This window comes from Terrapene carolina, unplaced genomic scaffold (genome assembly GCF_002925995.2).
Source record: "Terrapene carolina triunguis isolate 2854851 unplaced genomic scaffold, T_m_triunguis-2.0 Scaffold58, whole genome shotgun sequence".
NCBI classification, from domain to species: domain Eukaryota; kingdom Metazoa; phylum Chordata; order Testudines; family Emydidae; genus Terrapene; species Terrapene triunguis.
In genome coordinates, this window is record NW_020664409.1 from 5,403,327 (window position 1) to 5,422,497 (window position 19,171).

Sequence of the window (19,171 nt, forward strand, 5' to 3'; positions counted from 1 at the left end):
ATTGAGAAGTTTGAAAGAGAGCTTGCATTGGGAGGGCCAATGACCATGTCATCTTCTAGGACTTGTACAATGCCAAACACACTTTTGAAGCTTATCAAATAATGGCTCTCGTCTAGCAAAGCCCTTAAGTTTGTGCTTAACTTTGAACATGTGAGTAGCCACATTGAAGTCAGTGTTCACATGCTTGAAGTTACGTATGTGCTCAAGTTCCTTGCTGATTTGAGGTCAATAATAATAAGATATTAGTTAAGGATTTTTTTACCCAACTAGTGTGTTCTGTTTTTAAGCAAGTTTTTGTGGCTGTGGTTGTTTGGAGGTAGAAAAGGAATATAATTTATACTTCAATAATAATGAACTCTAGCTCTTTTATAGCCCTTTTCATCAGTGGATCTCAAAGCACTTTATAATGGAGGTCAGCATCATTATTCTCGTTTCACAGATGTGGAAACTGAGGCACTACTATAGTGAGGTGTTGTGGAAATATTGTCTTGATATTGTATGTACTTGATGCTATACTACACATCTTTTAAAAAAATGTGCTATTACCCCAGTAGGGTACGTGTGAGAGTCAGTCTGACAAGTGTGACAAACCTTGTTTCCTGGATTGGACAGTCAGCAATCCACAGAGTTGATTACCAATCCCATTATTTGTTGACGTTCTTGTGTAGTGATTCATGCTGAAGAAAAGGAAGTGGAAATACAGATGATGGGGGAATAACAAAACACTAACAATTACAAATCTTCTCAGTAATATGTGGCATGGCAGCTGACATGGGAACTTCATCTACTTCCATATCCTGTCTCCTTCTCGTTAAAGAAAGAGGGTTGGCTTAAATAGTCCTTTTAAATCTGACCAATTCTTCTAGCACCCAGGCCCTTGTTATTCCACATTAAGGCTTTTGTTGCTTCCCTGACTGCAACTAATGGCCTTGTTGGCATCCAAAAGCATTATCTTCTCTTGCTAGTTGTGGTGCTGCTGCTGGTCGGAGGCTGGTCGGCTCCAGAGAGCTGAAGAATGTTAATGATATGATCTCTGGTGTTCCCTGTAACAAAGGATGCTACAGAAAGTTTCTGCTAAAATTACCTGTTTCCCATGGCATGAGGGGAAACCTATTTTAACATAGCTAAATGACCTAGATTGTTCACTCTGTGGACAACTACCTATCAACAAACAAACACATGCTACTGAAAATCCAGCCTAACATAGCCAGTCTACAGGTGGGGTGGAGTTCAAGGTACAGATCTCATCTTTAAATGCTGAGCTAGCTCCTTTTTAAGGCAGAGAGTAAGAGAGAGAAGAGCCTCAAGGCTGTGTGCTCTGATAGCTGCTCTGCTGCCTTCAAAATCCATCTCAAGGGACACAGCATTGCTTAATTTTTCTAGAGGCCCTACATTTAAATATGCAGACCATACACAGGTTTTACATATTTCGCTACAGTGAAGTATGCTACCTCTCTCTGTGTAACATCGGTGTGTACTTACCTCAGACAATTATAATTGTTTAAATATAGTGTTTATCATTTTTCATGTGCATATCAAAGTTTTATAAAAGAACCTTATTTCCGGCACCAGCTTGTCCAGATAGGAGGTGTAGACAATAATCATTTAGGTGGTGGCAGCGCAGTGGTTCCAATATCGGAACTCAGAGGTTTTTTAAAGCAAGCGAAGTATGGGCCTTGTTTTGCAATCCTTCAGTGCATAGCCCTCCTGGACAGTTCAGTGGTAGCAATCATGAAGGTATTACCTGGACTAAGGGTGACCAGACGTCCTGATTTTATCGGGACTGTCCTGACATTTGCTTATTTGTCCCGCGTCCCGATATTTCACCTGTGTGATCTGGTCACCCTACCTGGACTGGACCTCATGTTTGTAATGTAGTGATTTCCCCCGTTGCCCCGCTGTACATGCTCAGATACTGTGGCGAAGGAATACCTAGACAGAAATTCTAAAACAAAGGCCTATTCCTGCCATCTGCACGTCTGAGGTCTCCAACTGAGTGGTGGTGTCAGGAGAGATTACCTCTTTGGAAGACATAATCCCGCCTCCTCCTGGGCACGAGGAGAAGCATGGTGCAGCACAGGTCTTGCTACATCTTTTAACATGATTAGCAAACACTCCAGCCAAGGCTGGATGAAGGCCTGTAGACAACAGGCATGTGCCTTAGGGCCACAGCTGCAAAAGCCATGTGATAAAGTCACCACCGCAGTTTTCAGGGTCTCTTTTTAAAAAGAATGTATTTTTCTGGTCCTCTCATTTGCAAAGCTGTTTAGAATCTGAGTGCAGCAGACGTCTGAGTCTGCAGACAGCCTCCAGTGCAGGGAAGACCAGCAGCAGACACTAATGCCAGAGAGGAAGCCAACTAGTGCTATCAACATCACCAGAGCACCTCTTTGAGGTGAGGAGCCCTGCCACTGCTTGAGTGGAGGAAAAGGCACCCTGCTGCCACTCCCACCACTGTCTGAGGGGAGCAATCTGGCCGTCACCATTTCTCCCTCCTCGGGTGGCATGGGGGTGTCTCTAGGGCTCTGGATTACCTTAGTCTGGCCCTGACTGCATCCTGATGCACATGGGAGTGGAGCCTGGCTCTGCCCATTCCCTGTCCATAATCACCTCTGGAACTAGTAAGTAGTGCAGGCAGTTCTAGTCATCCCTACCCCTTCTCTCCCCCCAGGACTTGGAGATGTATTGTCTGCATCAGTGTGAGAGCATTTGTGCAGGGGAGTAGTTCACTGTACCCTCTCTTCCCAGCCCCCGTGCAGTCACACAGGGGGAGGCATGATCTAACTCTTCCTGTATAGTGCGTCCTGGGGTTTAATTTCTTTCTTTTCTTGATTCTTTGTTTCCACTGTTGTGGTTTTCGTTGGTTTTGATTGTAGTCAGACATGTTAAAATGATTAAGTACAAATTGCCGGGGATGGAAAACTATCTTGGTCAGTTTAGCACAGACAACACCCTCAGACAAATGCAAGTATGAAGCAATTCAGCAGAAAGACTCTTTAACAGTGTTGCCAACTCACACCATTTTATCAGAAATCTCGCGATATTTGGTGGTTTTTCTCGTGATATTTGGTGTTTTTTCAGCTTCTGGATTCAAGCAGCTATAAAGCAGTTCTGTGAAACCATTCAGCCTTCCACGGATGGCTTTGCTCAGAGAGCTCTGGAAAAGGCAGTAGTGCTGATAAAAGTACAACCCAGCAAAGAGTTTCCTAGCTTGTATTTTCTAAGGACCAGATTCTGATACTGTTACTTATTTTGAGTAGCACCTCGCTCTACAAGGGGTCTTTTGGAGTTCAGTGGGTTGTTTTGTTGATTAAGGTGCTATTTAACATGTTTTAAGAGTGTCTGTCACTTACCTACTTAGTTGTATATTGTTGCTGTTAGTAATAATATTTATTTATTATCACCTAGCCATTGTGCTTGGCGCTAGCTCCCATTACCATAGTATCTGAGCGCCTTACAATCTTTGTTATGTGTATCCTCACAACTCCTCACTGCGAGGTAAGGTCATACTACTGACTCCATTATACAGATGGGCAACTGAGGCACAGAAAGATTAAAGTTAACATTTATAAAGTATGTAAGTGATTTAGGAGCCTAACTGCCATTTTCAAAAGTGACTAAGGCTCAGATCCTCAAAGGTATTTAGATGCCTCACTCCATTTGAGAATGAGGCATCTAAATACCTTTGAGGGTCTGGGTCTTAGGAGCTTGCATCTCACTGAAAGTCTTGGAGACTTCTGAAGATGTTATGTTACGTGACTGGCCCAAGGTCACATAGGGAGTCTGTGGCAGAGCAGGGAATCTGGCCCTAAATGAACATTATTTATTTATTTAAAAGAATTAAAGAAAAAGGTGAAAGTAAGAATAAAAGAATTTTATGTTCCTGTAGATCTTAAAATACAACCTTCCGTCCCTTACGTTTAAATAACACAAAGACTGTGACACAAACACAGAGGGAAGCCAGGAAGTTCATAGTAAAGGCTGATAGCCAGTAACTCGTGCCCATTACATTTTGTCTTGAATTAATCATGTTTGCAAGGTGGGGTGAAGCATAGACAGATTGTCTTCCTTCCTTAACTTTGAACTTCCAGGCTTTTCAGTATTTGGGTCTCAGCTTTAAAGGGTCTCATCCTGCTCCCACAGGTCAGTGGGCCTAACTGTGCAATCCCTAGTCACACTGAGTGAGAGTAGTCGCCTTGAAGTCAGTGCAGTCACTCACATCAATGCTTATCAATGTGAATCAGCCCTCCACAGATGAGACCAGTGGGGGCAGGAAAGGCCTATAGTTACTTAAACAGGACGTTTGGGGTTCTGTATGTAATGTAAACTGCTTTAGGGACTGGTGAAATGCATGTCGTTTCTGTGCGGATACTAACAGAAAAGTAGTAAGGGGTTTAGGGGTACTTCTGCCCTCTCTTTAGTACACCTCTACCTCGATATAATGCTGTCTTCGGGAGCCAAAAAATCTTACCTTGTTATAGGTGAAACCGTGTTATATCGAACTTGCTTTGATCCGCCGGTGCACGCAGCCCCGCCCCCCCAGAGCGCTGCTTTACCACGTTATATCCGAATTCGTGTTATATTGGGTCGTGTTATATCGGGGTAGAAGTGTACATCAGTTTTTGTTCCCAGTATATTTTACAACTGGAGATGCACCATCATTGATTTGACTTTTTGAATCACTCACCACTTTTGGAAAAGTTACTTTTTGTTTGCAGAAGAATGCACAGTCCCAGAGAGATGTGGATAATGACTCCGCTTCTTAATTAAAAACAATGGAAAAAATTATTCAGCGCTGCCTGTCCAACATAGCAGAAAAAAGCAAACAAACAGTTTGGCTTAAATACACGTAAGCTCAAATTCTGTCCTCTATCACATTGTGAAACTTCCTTGACTTCAGTGGGGGTTTCACAGGTGTAACTGAGGGGAGGATTTAGCTATACATTTTGTATAGCAATTCCAAATACAGTTCTAAAACTTGTTTATAAAACAATAACTAACATGCCCAGAATCCAAAGGGGATTGCGAAATGGGATGAAGGGTTCTCAAAGAGAAAATGAACTCAGTGCTGGTTCAAAGCACTAAGTCATTTAATACTGCAAGAGACAGCTTAAACCTTAAATACTGGACCAAATGCATCCCTGTCATAAATGGTTGTACATGAGGGTAAACATGGTCTGTTGTTTTACGACAATCAAGAGGAGATTGAGCACGCTGATGTAACTCTTAATCTCTTACTTTAAAATCAAAAACATTCATGCCTTTTTGGTGACTGTGGGGAATATCAAAATTGTATCAAATCAGAGAGTCAACAGTTTCTCTCACTCATTCACTCACCCTCCCACCCTTCTTTCCTCCCTCCTTCAGCCAGTCTGTCTTGTGTTCTGTAAATTCCAAAATATTGTTGTACGTATTTACTGTCTGGTCTGATATTTTCCCACATATTAGTATTAAAAAAGATGAATGTGACAAAGTGAACAGTGTAGATCTTTAGGCAGTCAATCAAACTTCACATAAAGCTTCCTTAAATAATAATCATGAATGATCATTATCTACTGTAGCAGTTTGTTATTTAACACAACACATTTTTCTGATTTGCAGCTACAGTGGTTCTTTCCTTTCCCTCATGCAATTTTGTATTCTGTTGAATGAGGTACTCATTGGTTCATTAATGACCATACTATATTACAGTATAGTGTACCAGAGAACATGATTTTTTAAAAATACTTTACATTTGTTTAAGGCAATTGGGGGGAAAAAGTGCAACCTACAGAACAGTCGTCAGAGTGCTTCTACTCTGGGTAGTTAACACAGTTGCTTTAGGAAATAAAATATACATTGGAGAAAGGTCAGGGATTTCCCCTGAGCCACCTACCAACCACTTGAAGTGACATTTTCATTCTGAGTGTTTCTTGTTTTGTTTTTATTTAAGTATCCTGGAGCACAATGGAAAAGTTTTAATACAAGACATCAGAAAAAAGTGCTGCAATGTCTAGTGTGCTGAGGGGAAAAAGGGAGACTTACAACTGCATCTTGAAACACTCTCAGATGATTTGAGGTAAGTGACAGAAAAGGTTTTGTCACAAATTCTATTGTAATTAATGTAATCATTATTAACTTTTGAATCTCAGGATGTCTTTTTAACCTGCATTGATAGATGAGAGAGAGAGAGAGTGTGTGTGTGTGTGTCTGTGTAAGTAAAAATAACATACGATTTTAATGGCAAATCCAGAGAAAAAAACAAAAATATGTAGTGTACTTCTGTTTCTGAAATTAACTACGCGAGCAAACACTATCCAGCAGACACGTATGCATGTGTTTTAACTTCATGCAAATGATTAGTCCCAGTTGAATCAATGAGGCTTCTCGTGTTTAAAGTTATTCACATGCATGAGTATTTGTGGGATCAGAGACTGTATTATACGATCCTGTAAAAAGAAAGGTATTGTATAAAATATAGTGGATTGTAGGAAAATGCCTGTACAATCTCTTATTGTTATAGAACTGACATCAGTAATCAGATTTTACAGCAGTCTGCAGTAGTATTTTTATGTTAAATAGGTACCTTTCAATTATATATATTTTAAAAATCTTCACCTGGAATATCAGACTTCTTACAGAGGTCTGTTAATTTTATTTTATCTTTAATATTTTGGCTGGCTTAACTGCTTTGTTGGTGACATTCTAAACTGGTGCAGTTAAAACAATAAATAAAGTCTCCTTTCTGAACCAGAGCTATGAATGGTGCATCAATATTTGAATAACAGCAAAATCAGCACTTCTGTCACTCAGGCTACTTTGTGTTGTTTTGTTTTAGCATTTCCTAAATAAAGAGGGGTTAAATATGAATTGCAGTGAAGAGCCTCATCTTTCATCTTTGTTCTTCGTTTTCCAGGCCTTTATTTTGCTCGCATTCAAAAGGAATGACTGCATTTTTGTATTGAGTAAGGGTGAAAATACGGTACAGTTGTAAAACTGTGATCCCTGAAAATACTATAAATAATCATTAAAAAATCCTGTGGCCTCCTTTCCGAATAGAAATACCAAACGTTTCTTCCATTCCGCATACAGGTGTTGGAGACAAAAAATTACTATAAGAAACCTGCGAAGTTGAGGGCATGGATGAATTTGCATGTTCTCTCATGGGGCAAGGGTTAGCCATGGTGTGGAAGGGGCAGGGAATGTAGTATCAGGCCCGTGCAGAGCATGAGAACCACCAAGGAATACCAACACCAACCCCCCAGATCTTGGGACATCTCTATGGCGTGCCTGCATCTTGATGCACTATTGCCCTTCACTGCCCCTTCTTCAAGCAGCATGACTGCCACTAATATCTCTGAGCATTACTCAGCTCTCAGAAAGGGGAGTTAAAAAGCCATGGAGCTGACGTTCTTGTTGTAAGGAGCAGCCTTAACACTCAGGAGAATTTCCAGTGCACCACAGCACTGCAAACAGTTACTGCTCAGCTCCAAGAAGACACACAAAAACAGCACTGTGAACGGTAACGAGAAGATGGAAGAGCAGGTCATCAGCTTGGAACATCAGGTTGCTGAAGGGGAAAATGTGTTTGGCGTCTGCCATATCCTCTGTGTTCCTCTGCCCCATCCAGCTATGCTGCTCAAAATCCTACAGCGAGATTACAGGGGTCTGCATTCAGCGTGGCAGGGAAGGGTAAAATGCACAATGTATCCCTTTCCCGCCCTCTTTTTCATATTGCTTGGACTAATCTGGATGGTATTTGCACACGTTTGCGCCCTTCCTTGCTGCAGAGCGGAGGAGAGCATAGCAGGCCCATGGACACTGATTTATAAGTTTGTTTTGGAATCAACAGGCTTAGTGCTGGGGATCAACATATTTCCTCTTTGGTCAGTGATTTAGGGCTATTGCTTGGAAAATTGTACTAGTCCTGAAAGCATTCATACTAGTCCAATAACTAAGAATCTTTGCAAACTGCTAAAGATTATTACTTTATGCCATCTGATTGCTTAGGTTTCCTCCATGCCTTCAGGTGGTAAAAAGCATTGCTTTCTAGATCTAACTTTTCTTCAGATAGCAGGTGATAAAAATCATGTCAGAATTCAGCTAGTGCAAGAGGAAGATGTTGAATCAATTTAATGCTCTGCTAATGTTTGATATCTCCTCCTGGAAGAGACTCCTGAGGTCTCTTCCAATCCTAATCTTCTATGATTGTATGAGTCTGTGATCTCACAACCTATCTTGACTATCTGATATTCCCAGTTTTCATGTCGTGATCCCTGTCAGTACCCGGCCCAGGCCAGGGAAGCTAATGAGCCAACCAACAGACTAAATCGGGTGATGAATCCTGGTTACATGCCACCTGAGGCACCTTGCGCATACGCTAAGAAAAAGAAGTGATACAAAACGTTCATTTGTTTCTAGCCCTTTATGGACCATATTGGATCTGCAATTATTTCAGGCCAGTGTGATGTCTTTTATTTGTGTGGTTTTTTTTTAACCCTGGTGCAATGTAATCCATATAGTTTTCCTTTCCCAGTATCCTCCTAGTTCTTCTTCAAGTCATGTCTTTATGGGTGCTCCATGTCAAGATATGTGCACCCATGCACAAAATCAGAGATTTTTGTTAGAATTGTCCATGTTTGCGCCCTAGACACCCTTGTGCCCTAGTATAAGGGTATCTGGGGAAGGGGGACGCTGCCCCCACTCCAGTTCTTTCTCAGTCATGAAGGTCTAGCAAGGGACTTGGAGGCAGAGGAGAAAGAAGACAGCTAGTGGAGCACCTATAGAGATGCACGTCTCGAAGAACTCCAGTTACTGTTCACTGTTCAAGATAAATAACCTCTTTAGTTGTTGAAAAGGCGCTGAAGTAGTAGTGGTTCACCTCTTCTTATGTACCCTTATATTGGGGCACAAGGTTTTCTAGGGCACAAGCAAGGACCTGCAAATGCTGCTGACAAATATCTCTGATCAAGAGCACATGGGCTCCTAATGTGGAGCACCTACAGTGACACTACTGGAAGAACTCACGTTATAATAATAATATATACCTATCTCATAGAACTGGAAGGGACCTTGAAAGGTCATCAAGTCCAGTCCCCTGCCTTCACTAGCAGGACCAATTTTTTTTGCCCCAGATCCCTAAATGGCCCCCTCAAGGATTGAACTCACAACCCTGGGTTTAGCGAGCTAATGCTCAAACCACTGAGCTATCCCTGTACAATGTAAGTAACTGCTCCTCCTTCTTCTCTTCTGAGCTAAGGACAAAGGTGGCTATAAAGTACAGGGGAACGACAGTGCGTCTGTATGGCCTTTTTAATCATTTGGACAACTTTCTTTTGCAGTCACAATGGGTTTGTCCTATCTAGTTTTCTTCTCAGACAGATGTGGAAGACCATTTTTTGGAGGGGTACTAGAAAAAGGAAAATACGTTGGCAACACGAGCTACATTATAAAATGCATAAAAATTGTATGGCAACTTCTGCCATTTTCTGGATTCCTTGTCAGGAGGACTTAAAGAAATAGTGCACCCTTTTGTGTGTATAGAACATAAGGTTCCATGGTGTATGTCAGTGAGTTAATTGGATGTCAACTGGGTGGAAGGGCTGGTTTTCTTCTGCATTTTATTTTTCACTTGGAGTGGATTATGGGATCTGAGCCGTTCTTGGATTAAAGATGTGCTAGTTTTCTTTTCCATTTTCCTGCTCTTCCTACAATTTACCTCCTAGCCCCTGATCCTCAGGTCTCCCAAACCATTACTTCACTGTAGCTTCTGAAGGAAGATGTCGTTGGTTGGCCTTTTTTTTTTTTTTTAACTAATAAAAAAGGCCCTCCCCCCCAGATGAGCTGCTTTGGTAACCAAAGCAACTTGTGTTAAGTGGAAATGAGGCTTTGCTAATATGTGTGCTTGCTTCAAGTTCCCTGCAAATGGATCTTTTCAATGGGGTGTGCCTTTTGTGAATCAGAAGGAGAGCTACAGGCTGCCAGACACATAGTGCAATTGTTCATCTGTTTACATGTGTGAGTGTAAGCTTTTGTAAAAGGGAGGTGCTGGGGAGGGAGAAGAGGGAGCTTTATTGTGTGTGGTTGAGTGAGTGTCATGAAACAACACAGTACATGGTTTCAGGGAGATACAGGCTGCCTATAGTGCCTCTGATGGGTATGTTCCATTTAGTACTGATGAGCAGTCCCTCTGATTTTCATTTATTAGTAAGCCAGATAAAAATTAAATGACTTGAAGGTGAAGTAGCATTTGTCTACTCGGGCTGTAAACCACAAAAGGCAAAATATTCAAAATCTGAAAAGTTTCCAACACTTTCTTTAAATCATGTGCATTGTCTTTCAAAAGAGCAATGTAAATATGAATGAAACCAGTACTGTGATCCCGCAGTGAGGCTATTCATTATAAAGGCCATAGTAGTACAGATTAGACATGGCTCTGACCCAAAACCTGCTTGCAACTTTGAGAAAGTTAGGATCCAGATCTGAACTTTGTGTTTTAGGGCCATTTCTAGTAGAGGGTGATTTTTAACTTCGTCCATAAAATTGGAGGAGCCCATTAAATAACATTTTGCCTGTCTCTGACCTGCCCCTTTCTCTTCCCAAGATCAGTACTGTATAAGTGCAGAAGCCATGTTTTTGAGCACACTTGTGGCAAAAGCACACTGATTCAGGGACCCGTGGATCACTTTATCTGGTTCTGAACTCCCATCACACCGATGTATTTTTTTTAATAGGCCCGGTCCCTTTCTGGAGTTAAAACTTTCTTGTCCAGTGAGGATTTTGCAGGATCTTGAAGGAGTTAAGTGGCGTGGCCTTAAAGCCCCAAATCTATGGGCCAATCCACTTCGGAGTATACTGTGCTACTCCGAGTGGACTTGTGATGCTGCAGCTGCCTAGTGGTCACACAGATGGGTTTGAAAGGAAGGAGGGACCATGGAGGTGAGTATGTTTCTAGTGAGATCCCACAGGTTCTTGGTACTAAGCTATTTAACATTTTTATCAAAGACCTGGAAGAAAACATAAAATCACTGATAAAGTTTGCAGACAACACAAAAATTATAGGAGTAGTAAATAAAGAAGAGGGCAGGTCTCTGATACAGAGCGATACGGATTGTTTGGTAACCTGGGCACAGGCAAACAATATACATTTTAATGCAGCTGAATGGAAATGTATTTATCTAGGTTGTAACAAAGAATGAAGGCCATACACACAAGATGGGGGACTCCATCCCGGGAAGCAGTGACTCTGAAAAAGATTTGGGAGTTGTGGATAATCAGCTGAACATGAGCTCCCAGTGTGATGCTTTGGCCAAAAGAGCTAAAGTGATCCCTGCATACCTAAATAAGGGAATCTCAGGTAGGCATAGAGAGGTTATTTTACCTCTGTATTGGGCACTTGTACAACTGCTGCTGGAATACAGTGTCTAGTGTCTACAATTCAAGAATGATGTTGGAAATTTAAGAGGGTTCACAGCACAGCCATGAGAATTTTTAAAAGATTAGAAAATATGCCATATAATGATAGAGGCAAAGAACGCCGTCTATTTAGCTTAACAAAGAGAAGGTTAGGGGGTGACTTGAACACAGTCTATAAGTAACTACATGAGGAACTAAATGTTGATAATGGGCTTTTCAGTCTAGCAGAGAAAGGTATAACACGATCCAATGGCTTGAAGTTGAAGCTAGACAAATTTAGACTGGAAAGAAGGTGCAATTTTTAAACTGTGAGCGTAATTAACCGTTGGAACAATTTACCAAGGGTTATGGTGGACTCTCCATCCCTGGTCATTTTTAAATCAAGATTAGATTTTTTTTTTTTTTTTTTTAAAGATATGCTCTAGTTCAAACAAGAATTATTTTGGGGAAGATCTTCAGCCTGGGTTATGCAGAAGGTCAGACTAACTGTTCACAATTGTCCTTCTGGCCTTGGAATCTATGAATCATACTGTCTTGGCTTTGTTCCCCCTTCTGCATAGGGGTCTTTGCACACTTTTCCCCTGCTCGTTTTTCCCCTGTGAACTCGTTGCCTTCATAGGCCTCTTCAGTCGTCGTAGCTGCATCGTCTCTAGGGAGTTGTCTGGCTATTTGTGGTTTTACTCGTCCTCCAGCTACGTCAGAGATTCAAATCCAGCACTCAGGGACATTATGTGGATTTATGACACTCCTGTGGGACTTTGGATCCATAAACCAATGAATGGATTACAGTGAGACATAAAGTATTTTCATCTGTAACATATAATCCTGCTATGATATTGTTCATGTTGTTATGCAAAGGAAAGCTGGCATTGATATACCAACCTGTCAAAAGATAGGAGACGCCTGTAAGCATGAATGAACTGAGAACTTCTTTTGACAATGAATTTGGCCTTTTCCTAATAACATTCTGCTTCTGGACTATAGTTTAGAAGAATGGATGCAGTTTTTCTTTTAATGATGAATTAAAATATTTTTAAAATAATTAAATACCAAAAAGCTCAGAACAATTTTTTTCAAACCTGGGTAATTTAAAGGTAGGCTCCTAAATATAGATTGCACATTTGCATCATCCATTGACTTCAAGGATTCAGGTTGGACAATTTTGGCCAAAGACTCTTTATCATTAGCTGCACACACATAAAATATCTTAAAGCTACAAACAAATCTATTACAAACAAAATATTTGAAAATCATTCCCTGATCTAGTTAACTGCCAAAACCTGTGTTCAGGATTCTGTGTATCCTTTGCTCTCACTGATAACATCATGAATACCGAAAGGACTGTGAGAAGCTTGTTCGTTGGCCGTCCAACTTTTGAGTATCTGTATTACAGCCAACTATTGTAAGAGAAACAGAACAAGGCATTAGATGCTACTTCTGCAAAGGATGAGATGGGATTGCAGAATTTTGGGCCATGCATGTCAGTGAAAGGCTTTTTTAACTATGGTATGACTCCTAGTCCATGTCATACCACATGCTGGTATGCCACGATGAAACACTGCTGAAAAACGTGTGTGTAAATTGCCTTTCATTTTACTGTCATTCAGTGCAATAGTGCCTAGCCTCTAAAGAGGCAGAGCATAGCAATCCAGAGAGTGGTATTGCTGGATTATATATCAGTTAGTGTTTAGGTGCATCTGATGTTAAAAGCACTGAAATAGCCTTAAAGTAGGCAGTGTGGTACAGTGTTTATTGCCAGGGATTTGGAATTGGAAGAAGTGGGTTGTACTTTGATTCTTCCACTGACTTGTTATGTAATCTTGGGCAAGTCATTTAGGAGAGATTTTCAAAGGCACAATAGGTAGTGAGATACCTAACTGCCATTTGTGCCATTTCCCCCCTTATCCTCTGTGCATTTCAAGTTTCTCCATCTTTAAAAAGAGAATAATATTTACCTTTCTTTGTAAAGCACTTAAAGATTGTTGGGTAAAAGGGGTTTTAGATAAAATGCAAAATATTCTTTGGAAAACTTACTTGAGTAATGGCTCAAAACCTAATTGAATCTGCAAGGCCAGTAGCCCAGACACAGTGGAAACAGGCTATTTCCTCTCTGCTAACGTACCAAGCAGTAGAAACCTGTGTGAGGGAACTCTGTTGCTCCCTTGTGGAGTTTCGCACTCCAGCAAAGGGGTGGCGTGTGGGTATGGTGAGGGCATGGCCAAAGGGTCCACGGTGTGCATGGATCCACAAGACCTAAGCACTATTTGTGGTGGGGAGCAGTTGGGCTGTGTCTACACCTTCCCACCACTTCCCTTCTACTCTGCAGTAGTGTCTGCAACTGTGCTTCTCAACGGGCACAGGATGGTGAGGCTGGAGATTCTATTCCTAAGCCCTGCAGTTCTTGTGGGCATTTCTTTGCATGCACTGTTTACTCTTAATAGGCCTCATCCAAACCCCAGTGAGGTCAATGGAAGATATCTACTGACTTCAGTGTGCTTTGTAATAGTCAGGCCCAATATGCTCATGTTCCAGGGTTTGTCCTATAGTAACATTGTTTTAAATGGTAGTGTTTTGGAGCATTACTGCAGAATGCTACAGTATTTTTTAAATAAAGGGGCTGCATGCCAATATCACACAATGACATTTTGCTGTTCCAATTCTTATGCTTAGGCATTCATCCCAATTTGGCCCAAATTTCTGGTATGTGATATTTTTTCTAAATACTGTACTTATACCATGCTGAGACCCACTACATTTTTGGTTTTAGCACTTCTTTCTTCCAAAAGGAATCTAGCCCTAATTTTAAAAAATGGTTAAGAAAAGCCAAGCCAACTATTGTATTTTCTAAAGCTGGCATGATTTGGAGATGAAATTAAGTCAAAAGGAAACGACAGTTCTAGACACCAAAGTTGACAGCAAGCCGACAAGCCAGTCTGTGGTTCTCATGATTTCATTTCTGGAAGGTACAGCACTGGTCCAAAACACAAAAAGGGGACACAATTATTTTCCTTACTGGTAAGTTTCAAATAAAACACAGTGTGCTACACAGAAAGGATCAAACTTTTTTGTGTGGAATTTCACTCTTCTTTTTCTGGTGTGATTCATCGCACCTCTTCAGTCTCAGCCCTCACTTGGTTTAAATAACCTTGCAGGCCTGCAGTTGCAAGCTGTTTCTGTGAAGCTCTCCTGGTTTGCAATAAAACTTTTTTTTTTTTTTTTAAGGTTTTAGGGCTTCAACTGACTTTTTTGTTCCTGTTTCCCAGGTCTGTTTTACTCGCATTTTATATTAACCACCCTATTGCACCTGCTTGAGCCCTGTGATAGGCAAAAACACATTACAGTTGCAGATAGAACAAGGAATGAATCACTGCATTCTGCCTTTCAATTAGATTACTTAAATTACAAAGCATAAGTATTCCTTTTGGTATGGCACAGCAGCATTATTATCTCACTGCATTGATGGAATGGGAGTGGAAGTGAACATAATTCTTCTTCTATTACATCGTTAATGAGCCACAATTAAAAATAGTGTGTTGGCGTGCTAGAGCGAATGTGTTATTTTCAGAATTTTATGTAAGCCATTTCTGCTGTTGTACTTAGCCAGCGCCATGTTGCTCTGAAAGCTTTTAGAAATAAAATTGCCGAAAGGTCTGTCTGCTTGTTGAAAGCTAATTGGACAGTAAAGTCTGTCAGCTATAAAGGTTTAAGTTTGCTACTGTGTGTCAAAGTCTATTTGTGTTTCTTAGGTTTTCTTTTTGGATGACTCCTTTACTATCTATATAGGAAAGAAAATCACACAGTATAGTAGGTTTGTTATATATGCACAGAGCTCCACTTGGATTCCATGTCTGATGCTTTTGGTTGAAAGCCTGACTCAGAGGTGTCGCAAGACTGCTAATGCTAATACTTTCAGTGTTCAAATATATACGTGTATACGCACATGTAGGAGTTTCATTTCAATTGTCTTTTTTAGATCTTTTTCCAAAATTTAAAAGTCATTCTTAGCATTTCGCTAATTTTTTCAGCACTTGTAGCTTCTGAAAGAATTGACATCACTGAGAGAGTAGAAAATAATCCTGTCATTTTCGTCTTGACAGCATTCTGCTCTGTGCTCCAAAAACCTGATGCATAATAATGGATGAGCCAAAGATTTCTTGGAATTGTCTCCATTTTTCTCCCCTTGCGCAATTCTGTTCTATTTTTAGCATCATAGCAGGGAGCTCATCAGTGCACTGGACCACGTTCATGTTTAAACCATATAGTTCCTTGTAACTTTAGAACAAAATGAAGTGGATGGGTCAAGTGCTGAAGGGTGGTTTGTTTATTTTGGTAACCTGACATGGGGTCATATTGAAAAGCAATCTTGCTTGAAATCCCTGGGTGAGGGCTGGGGTGGTCAGTGAATCAAGGGTTCCCCATCACACTACTATCATGGCTCCCCATTGCATTGAGTCAGCAGCACTGTGTGGAGCACTTGAGGTGCTGAAACCTTGGCACTGAAACGGTTGGCTACATCCACCTCATGACCATCTCTGTTAGAAAGCTCCATCTCCCAGGAGACCTGCTCAACCCCTCATGCCTTTTCTAGAATGAATCATTCTGCCTGGCCCTCCAGAACTTCCTCTTCCACCCCCGAGCCTACTTACGTCCTCTGTTTTCAAGTCTTGCCCAACAGCGGGTGAGTCTGGGACAGAGCAGGTGAGAAAAATTAAATAAAAATTAAATATGGTGAAAAATTAACATGATTTTTCAATACATTTTTCAATCAGCTTTATTTGGCAGGGAAACCTGCCAAAACGCAAGTAGTTGATGGACTTAGGAGACCTTGGTTCAAGTCCTTGCTCTGCCAAAGACCGCCTCTGTGACCTTGGGCAAGTCTCTTAGCCTCTCTGTGCTTCAGTTCCCTGTCTATAAAATGTGAAGAATAGTAGTTCCCTACCTCACGGGGATGTTTGTGAGGATATACATGAAGATTGAGAGGTACTCAGATACTGTAGTATTGGAGGCCATATAAGTACCCAAGATATATAGGTAGGATATAAGCAGTGTTGTTGGATAATCTTGGCCAAATCAAGGAGGGTATCATGAATGAGGGGAATAACTGTCTGACACGTCGTGCTCAGAATGTGTGTGTGAAGTTCGGCGTCCATGGGGAGAGAGACTGTTTAACTATGGAACCCAAAGAAATGTGTAGGAAAAGAGTGCCAAATTATAGCAAAGGGAGCATTTTAAAATGTTTTCTCTGCAAGGGGTAGCAAATATCTTATCAAAAATTTGACATTGGAAATGCAATTGTTCTGTGAAGAGCTATTGGGCCAAGTTTGGAGATGGAATTCAATCATTCAAGTGTGAAACGGAAGGATTTAAAGTTCTGCTTTTAAACTACAAATTTCAAATTAACCTTCGCTGTGGAGTCGCTACTGACGTCTCCATAATATCATTGTTGGTGCTAATGGCTGTACTTCAATTCACAAAGAAACGTTTCAGACAGAAACATTCTAGGCTCATAACAAAATAAGACATGTAAAAACTTCCACCTTGAGTTTCTGATGACAAACCAGCAGGGCTTTGCTGTCATGGTTGGTGATGTCAGTGTAATTTCTCTAGAGTTTTCATTAACACGAGGTCCCGGATCTCCTCCTCCCTGCGGACTGCTCAGGACATGTTGATTTTAGACACCCAGGATCCCTTGGGAAAGAACACTTCCCTTGTTTTGTTGTGTTCCTTTCCCCAGCTGCGCAGCTCCTGGTCTGTTCTTTGAACTTTCCAGCTTCTGTGCTTTGCTCCTGGTGCTGGCAGTCCAGTGTAGTTGACAAAAATCCTACTTAACAAAGCTTTAAAAAACAGGGGTGCAGTAAATTTCATTTGACTGTCAGCACCCAGAGCAGAGCACAGTTGGGAAAGCGGCAGAGAGACTGAGGTGCGGGCAATAGAAGGGGCAGAGAACATACAACAGTGGATCATGGGTGGGAGAAAGGGGAGAAGAAGAGGCAACATATAGGGGATAAGAAAGGAAGTTGGAGAATAAGGGAAGGGTGAGATTAATGAATAATTTAAAAACATTAGTTTACTAACCTTTTTAGTGCCCTGCTGACATGCAGTACATGCCAGGCAAAGCCACAACTTGCGTAGCTGGTGTGCTGGCCTCATTGAAATCAATTGCAAAACTCTCATTGACTTCAGTGGACCAGGATTTCACCCATGTTTACTGCATGTCCCATGCTGCTTAGGTTTGTCATGTCACAGTATATACGTTCACTGAGTACACATGGCATGCTGATATGCACAAGGTTAACCTAAGCGTGACTGTAAATCTGTGGGGAATGGGGTAGCCTGGGTAACTCCATTGATTCCAGCAGTTACATCAATGTAAAATTGGAGTAACACCATGGTGAGTTAGGCCTTTCATTTTTTCCTCAGGTGGAAAGTCTGTAGGGGGAATTATATTGCATATATGCTTGGTAATATATTTTTAGTAAAACCTTTATAATATCATTTTGGTTAATATCTACGCTTCACTTCTTAGTATTAAATCTGACAGTTTTATTCTGCAAAGTATCCTTGATATAAGAACAAATTCCTATTTAATGTTGCAACCAGACAAACATCATTATATTTTCCTCTCCTGGCTTCTTTTTGAAATTTTGAATTCCAAATAAAACACTTCTTTTGCTCAGTTGTTAGGATTCATGGCAGAAATAACCAGTCACCTGAAGTATCAGTGAATGAAATGTATACAGAAATGATGAGGTAGTGAGAGTTTTGTTGTGCTTTTCCTGTTGACATTGCTCAGTTTATAATAGAGCCTATCATGCTATGGCATTCCTGCATATGGACAGCACTTTACAGTATGGGAAAGATATATGCATAGAATGTATTGTGATTAGAGAGCAATGATGCATAGTTCTGTTGTGAACTAATTTTACTTTTCATGTTCAAAAAGTCTTTAGGTGTTATGTACAATAAAAGGATTTTCACTGTTATGTAAATCTTACATTAAATAGGTTGGAATTTAAAATTAATATATTCACAGAGAAGGAATAACAATGTTCTATGTACAATTTCCGTGCAGACAACTGCAGTACAACATTGCTAATCTTCACACTATATAATTCATCTTCCCGTCTCATCATAAATTAAACATCCAAGTACTGTAGTCTGTTTTCCCAATCCGAAAGTCCCGATTCAGGAAAGCACATATACATGTGCTTAAGTCCACCCCAACTGAAGATAGAACTTTAAATCCTATTGAAGCCAACGAGGTGTTTAAGTTAAACAGATACCTAAATGCAGTTCTGAACAGAGAAGATTTCCTGAATTGGAGCCCGAGACTCTTTAATATTTGTACACAATATACTACAGCACATTTAGTAGTACGTCATGAGGTATTAGCCTAAATAATAAAACTTCAATTAAAATATATTTTGTAAAGCTTGCTTTTTTCTGTTTGTTCACTAATTAATTTAAAGTAATAATTCATCCAGTAACTTGGAACGGATATCTCAGTCATTAATGCAAAGTAGCAAAGTTCTGCTGTAAGTTTAATACAGTGTTAAGGGTGAGAATGTGAGTGAACAGAAATCAGGAAATTCATTATAAAGTTTTGTTTTGCAATCTGAGGCCCAAGTCACAGATACTGTGTGTTATAATATACAATATGCATTTTGTTAAATAGCTTTGCAAAATCATCCAGAAAACTGGTAGCAAAAACCTACCAGACAGTTCTTATTCACACACACACACACACACACACACACACACACACACACACACACAC

At 40.6% G+C, this 19,171-nt stretch overlaps 1 protein-coding gene across 1 annotated transcript in view; it reads left to right on the top strand.

The window, feature by feature from the left end:
- Positions 1 to 19,171, top strand: part of ATXN1 (ataxin 1) — a 277,443-nt gene that overhangs the window by 65,034 nt on the left and 193,238 nt on the right. The window contains exon 3 of the mRNA XM_026660308.2: positions 5,933 to 6,058. The gene's annotated coding sequence lies outside the window, so the exon portion shown is untranslated. The remainder of the gene's footprint in view (positions 1 to 5,932; positions 6,059 to 19,171) is intronic.